The sequence below is a fragment of the Nelumbo lutea genome, chromosome 4 (genome assembly GCF_056320005.1).
Source record: "Nelumbo lutea isolate HS-2025 chromosome 4, American lotus-T2T, whole genome shotgun sequence".
Taxonomy (NCBI): Eukaryota; Viridiplantae; Streptophyta; class Magnoliopsida; order Proteales; family Nelumbonaceae; genus Nelumbo; species Nelumbo lutea.
Window position 1 is genome coordinate 41868475 of NC_142687.1, and position 7071 is coordinate 41875545.

Below are 7071 nucleotides of genomic sequence, written 5' to 3' on the forward strand. Positions count from 1 at the left end.
ACCTCACTCGCACCTGACACACACATCCCACCATGCATTGGGAGTACCTCCCGTACTTACAAGTTATTATTCACGGGAGATGTTCTCAATGCACAGTGGATGTGCGTGTGAAGCGCCCATGTGTGAGGAGCAGATCCCGTTCCCCTTTTTTTTCATTTGCTCTCCAATTATTTTGCACCGTATCATCTTAAATGGAATGAGACTTTAAGAATTGGGATTTTCTCCTCACACTGACCTTACAACCACATTCCACCATGTGATGGGAACATCTCCCATGAATAATAACATACAAATACAGAAGATGTTCTTGATGTGCGGCTAATACATGCTATGAAGTCGGTGCGAGAAGTGGATCTGGATTTGGACTTTAATAGCTTTCCATGAAGGGAATGGAATATCGAAGAGAAAATCAGATTTTGAAAGATTACCTTGATTATCAAACCCTAATTTCTCCCACCATCTCTTGCTCTAATAGTCTTATGCATGCGTTAGATAGTTCCTCCCTGTGCGATCAAATATATGAAGTCTTGAAATTTTATAACCACTTTAATCAAATCAAAATTTTATTGGATAAATTTCGATTTTAATGTTTTTCAATTCAAACTTCTCCCATTGTTGATTTTTTTTAAACCAAGGTTTTTAAAAACGAACAGGAAACAAAACCGATCAGGGGACCAATTTCTGATTAAGCAGTTCAACCGTCTGAGTTAAACGGTTTAGCCCATGATGTCATAAATAAATAAAAAAATAAAAAATATTTTTTCAATTTTGGGAACCACCCGATCTTCAGTCCTTCGAACCTGAAGGTATAAAGTTAAAAAAATATATATATATTATAAATATCAACCATAACAAAGTATTAAGAATAAGAAATCAAATCGACTAGACTCCTCTTGGATGATCAAATTCGGATGTGATTGGGGTGTTGACCAACAGCTGAATGACCTCTTTAGGACACTTGGGGACGCATATGCAATGGCCAGTTCTACAGAGGATATGCAAATCAGTGATCCGTGCTTGAAATTCCTACTCAAAAACATTGAGAGTTGTTCACAAAGCCACTTGTATATTGGACGGGTTCATCTACGAAGCTGTTCTACGACAAATTGTTGAGGAGGATGATGATGAAAGTAAACAGATCTGCACCTCGAGGGCTGCAATCAGAAAGGTAGCCGCGAATACTTCTATTCTCTCAATGAGAAACAAATTTTACATCGCCATGAGATTCCTTCTGTCATATCTGGCATCATAAATGAGATGCATGAGATTCAGCAAAAGATGAACCACGATTGTGCGAGTTCAGTCTCATCCCTTGGAAGGAACCTCACTGAAATGGGAAAGAAACTCAACATTGTTTCAAAAAAAAATAGCAAAACTTTTGGGTTTCCAATTGAGTGTCAGCCTGTCAAGTTTGGAATTGGCGGTTCCCAAGGAAATTTTTGGAACCACCAATTTTTAGCCTGACATTCAATTGGGAACCATCAATTTGGGAACCCAAAAGTTTTACATTTTTTTTTTGAATTTTATACCTTCAAGCTCGAAGGACTGAAGGTCGGGTGGTTCCCAAAAGTTGCAGATAGAACAATAAACTTAGTCTCACAAGCATCGGAGAATAGTGGGTAGGAATCACTGTTACTACAGGTAAGGTTGCAAAATCATCGCTGCAAAATTGTTCGCTGTCGTTGCAAGTTAGTCGCCGGACCTGCTGCTGCTGCAACCCACAACTGTTACGATTGGATCTGCTGCAAAATCAACGCTGGCTGCCGTAGATGAAGCTCACAGCCGTCGCTGGTCGCCGTGAATCGCCGTGGGACACCATAGGTTGTGGCTGCCGCAGGTGATTGGTTGGGTGTGGCGACTGAGAGGAGGGAAGGGTTAGAACAAAAATGGGGTTGTTCTAACTTCTAACCCTAAATGTAAGAGATGGGATTGGGGATGTGGGGGTCATTTTGTTTTTTGTTTTTTATTTTATTTTTAAATCCATGAAAATAAAAATGATAATCCACGAACGGCTGCCCGGGTCAAACGGTTTAGCGGTTCGACCACCCGAGTCAGCAATTTTTTTACTTTTTCAACGGGTTTTAAAGATTTATCGGTTTATAATATAACCGGTAGGGATGTTCATAAGAATGCCCAACCCGACCAAACCGACCAACCCAGACCGACCCAACCCGAGTCGGCCAGGTTTTCATCAGTACCGGTCAATTTCGGGTTGGGCAAATATATAAACCGATCCGAACCGAACTAGTTTGGCAGTTCCTAGTTTGAGTAGTTTCCTACTTAACTATAACTAGTCTTCTAGACTTCTACTAGAACTACAAGGCCCATTAGGCAATTACAATTAGAATAGGCAATCTATCTTAGTTTCTAACTTTATAGTCTTTTACACCAAATAGACAACCCATTAGTCAATTACAATTAGAATTCAATTAGGTGTCATTTTTTAGTTTTTTACCTATATTAGAATTTAGAAGGTTTCTAATTTTCTATTTTATTGACAACTTTTGTCTTCTCTTAATATCTTCTATTCTCTAACTTGGTTGGTCTGCCCCCCTCAAGTCCTCAAGCTCAACTGCTCAAGTCTCATTCTCAAAGTCTCAACTTCAGTCATTCAAAGGTTAGTATTTATTTATTTATTTTTAATTTAATGCATGTTACGAGTTGATATATTTTATTTGTGTTTTGTTTAAGTTTAAGCTTTGAAAAAAAATCCAGTTAATGAGATATATTTACACAAAAAAACTTCAGTTTTGTATGAAAAACCTAATCTATTTAAAATTTTAAATATATATTTCAGTTTTAATTTAAATATATTTTATATTTAAAACTATTAAATAAAGATATTTCAGTTTTACATAAAAACCGAAATATCTAAAAAAATTTATATCTAAAAAATATATATTCTGAAACATATGAGATATATATTTTCAGAAAATATATATTCTAATTTTCCAATATATTTTATTTGTATGTATATTTTTGTTTATATATATATATATTTTAAATATAGGAGCAAAACCAAAACCGACCGAAACAGACCCAACCCGACTCAAACCGATTAGGTCGGTTTGGCCTATCAGTGGATCAGTTTCAGTTCCCACCTCAAGTAACCCAATCAAGTCGGATCAATTGGAAAAACCCAAAAAAGCCGACCTAACCCGACCCATGAACACCCCTAATAACTGGACCTAGGGGCTGAACGGTTACCAATTTTTCTAGTTCGACCATCCGATCGAATCCGGTTTTGAAAACCAAATGCAACTTTCCCATACAGTAAAACCAAATGCAACTTTCCCATTTCTGTGCTAAGCTGTTGTAACTTGATCAAAACCCACCACCCCTTAATGCATGACAAACTACGTAAGGTTTGACAAGAAGAGAAGGCTAATGATTGGCACGGAATTGGTAACACACATTTATGATTCGGCATGATCACACTAGGACAAGGTCTATTAGTGGTTAAACCGAAATGGCACGAAGGATTAGAGGGGACAATTTGGAAAAGTACTAGGTATGCGAGGGGACTCTACGGAAAGGGTAGGTGCAATGAGAACATCTATTGACCCTCTTTTCCACCCTATACAAAAGGACAAATAGGGAGGAAATGTTAGGACAAAAGTAAAAAGTAATCAGGGGAGGGGGATCTTGTCCTAAAAGGTCTCTCCCGATGAAGATCAGGTCAAACCCGGTTCCACGCTTGGGATCATCATAGCCAATTTCCCTATTGTAGACGAACCAGGTCAAGTCACCCTTCTTGAACCCTGGTCTCAACCGGCCTCTCCACTTCTACCACACAATCAGAACTAGGATCCGACCCCACATAACCTAAGTCCTCTATTTTCATCACCTCTAGCTATTCATTTTTTGATTATGGTCCTTAAATATGGGTGTTGTATTTTGTCATTCACCATAGCTGGTAGTCCAACATTTATGCAATTATATATTTTCAGTCCAATAAACGCTTGAAAATGAAAACCTCCAGATCAAATGAAAAACCTTTTTGAGTTCCGATATAACGTATTGGAATTGGGGGGCTTCAAAGGCGCGAAACCTTCAAATCCACCAATAAGAGCTTGGACCGGCGTCTCCATTTTCGGTTGTTATTGGATAGAACCACCGAGAGAAATTGTGGCCCAAAGACCCCCAATTGGGAAGCATAACTCCAGTGATGATGTCTTCATTGCTTACGATTTGTTTGTCACGTTAAGGATCGTGAGATAGAATTTGCAACCCGCCACGGTAGATTCAGGCGTTTTATTTACATCCAAATGTTTTAATACTGGCCTCTTCCTTTACAAGGGTTTGGGATTGGCCATAAAATAATCAACAAATTTATATGCAAATGCATGAATCAAAAAGTTTATATAAAAAAGAGGCAAAAGAAATTCTATCATAACAATTCGTACAACATAAATTTAATAGTAATTTTATCAATTTCAATTATTGTTTAATTTAATCTTTTTTATGTATTACGAAATGCATTTTATAAGCTCAATTTCAATACAGTTCAGTTTTTTTTTTTTTTTCTTGTTCAGTGAACTTGTATCGAATCATCTTTTAAGTTAAATTATTTCAAGAACTAAGTTTGCTAATGGACTTATATCTAATTATAAGCAAGAGAATTAGTGCACCATTAAGTGTGAGAAAAATGTTTAATGAAATTGGGGTAGATCAAAATTTGATCTGATTATAAAATGAAATGTTTTGTTTGAGATATTAGGGGGTGGAGGGCTTAAACAAGTTGGATGGATGAGGTGAGGATGGACAATGAGTTTTTTTTTTTTTTTTTTTTTTTTTTTTTTTAAGTATAGCACATTTGAAGGCACCGAATGAAGTCATTTTTTTAGGCATAAGGCCTAACCCTCATTCGGCCATTCAGTAGGCCAAAACTCGGGTGAATGAACTATGGAAGACAGCAGAGAAAGTGGAAATTCAGGTGAGTGAACTATAAAAGACAGCAAAGAAAGCATACAAGGCAATGTTTGGTGAAAAAATCTAGAAAGGTTGGACCACACTGCACTGTTGCTTTGTCCCAACCCCTTAATACCACCCCCCCATAAAATATTAATTACATCGAGGCACCATATTAGTCTCAAATCATGGAAAAACATTGGATATTGGGGGCAACAGACATTTTAGGCGTGACGTGGGCAAAAATAAAAGAGTAATTGCCCTTAATATTCTTTTGACAAAAAAGACAAGTAAGGATTGAATGGGTTAATTGCCATGCCGAAAAATGTCCCCATTAGTCAATTTTTTTTTTAAAACCACTCATAATTTGGAAACCTCATAACAACCTAACCCACCTTATGTTGGTGAGACACAATTAAGCCTAATGGAAGAAGTGCTCTTAGGGGTGGCATTTTTTTGGATTTTGAAGGGGGAAAAGTTGGTCAAGGGATTTTGGTTAACATTGACTAGGATACCCGTGTTATTTTTTTTTTTCAGATTTATAAGGGTTTCATAGAAAATTATTTTCTTAAGTGATACTCATCTTCCACGCGGATAAATAACTTTCTCACTTATAGGGGAAAATTGCCATTACTTGGATGAGACAAAATTATCCCTTTTAATAATGTATTTTTATGGCTAAAATGGTCATTGTGTATTTATTTGAGAAATAAAAGAACATGAATGAATGCACACACAGGTAAGTATTTCTCAAGAAACACTTACCCGAATATGTGCACTTACCTGGATAAATCGATATCTATACTACTATAGAAAGTAAGAATAGCCTCTAAAACTTACAGAATTTTTTGACTAAAATACCCCCTGAAATATGACCCCTCTATTGTGAGGGTAGAAAATGTAATTTGAATGCTATTGTTCAATACATTCAATCCCCTCTCATTAAATCACACATTTCTCATTCACCTTCATTAAATCATATATTTAAAACATCCTCATTTATTCTCACCACTAAATTCCACTAATTAAATCCATACATAATAAATTAATAATTTTATTAATATAAAAGCTTATACTTCTAAAATCTACATGAAAAAAAATAGTGTTTTCATCCAGGCGGTGGTAATAAATTAACCCAATTTGGGTCAAATGGGCCAATTCAAGTTGCCACAATTAAATAATAAAAATACAAAAATAGATAAAATACAAAAATATAGAAGTTAAAGAAATTTTTGGAACAATTTTAACATCAAATATTTGATAAATAATAATAAGTATGATAAATAAGAAATATTTATATTAATGATAGAAATGGAATATAAAATTAAAAACTAATTTGAAATAAAACTATTTCCCTATTCTCTCTCATTAAATCTCATATTCAAGTTATATTCTCTCATTAAATCCTATATTGAAGATATATTTTTCTCATCATTAAATTCCACTAATTAAATCAACAACATTAATTTTATTACTATAAAAATAAATATTTTGTAAACTTATTTGAAATCAAAACCATTTTCCTTCTTTTCCAATGGTGGGTAAGCAATTCAACCATTTGGGCTTAAATAGGTTAATCAACAATGTCGTAATTTAATACTAAAAAACTAAAATAAATAAAATTTAAAATATAGAAAAAACAAAAAGAAATAAACATATCTCTAATATTGTATATTCATTATATTAAACAAAAATAAGTATGAAATATAAGAAGTATTTTTATTAATGGTGAAAATGGAATGTCAAATCTAAAATCAACCTAAAAATGAAATGATGTTATATTTAAATAATAAAATTGTTAAAAATAACCACAAAAATGAAAAAAAAACTAGATAAAAAATTGGCACATATCTAATATTATATATTTATAAAAAGTAAAATATTGGGTACATCTATAGTATTATACATTTGTTATATTGAACAAAAATATGTATTATACATAAGAATTAATTTTATAAATGATGTAAATGTAATACAAAATTTAAATTCAACCTAAAAATCAAATGATTTTCCTTTCTTTTAAAAAAAAAAAATTATCCTTTTTGGGTGGTCTAACTGATGATGTCATAGTTAAATAATAAATATTTAAAAAGTAACGAAAGTACAAATAATCAAAAGAATACAAAAATTATAAAAAAAAGTGTATACATCTCTAATATT

At 33.8% G+C, this 7071-nt stretch overlaps 1 long non-coding RNA gene across 1 annotated transcript; it reads right to left on the reverse strand.

Annotated features, from left to right (window-relative positions):
• Positions 1 to 785: 785 nt before the first annotated feature.
• Positions 786 to 1912, reverse strand: LOC148855415 (uncharacterized). The gene is made up of 2 exons (XR_016113325.1): positions 1530 to 1912; positions 786 to 1240 (listed from the first exon to the last, which is right to left on the reverse strand). It is a non-coding gene; the product is annotated as an uncharacterized LOC148855415 (long non-coding RNA).
• Positions 1913 to 7071: the final 5159 nt, after the last annotated feature.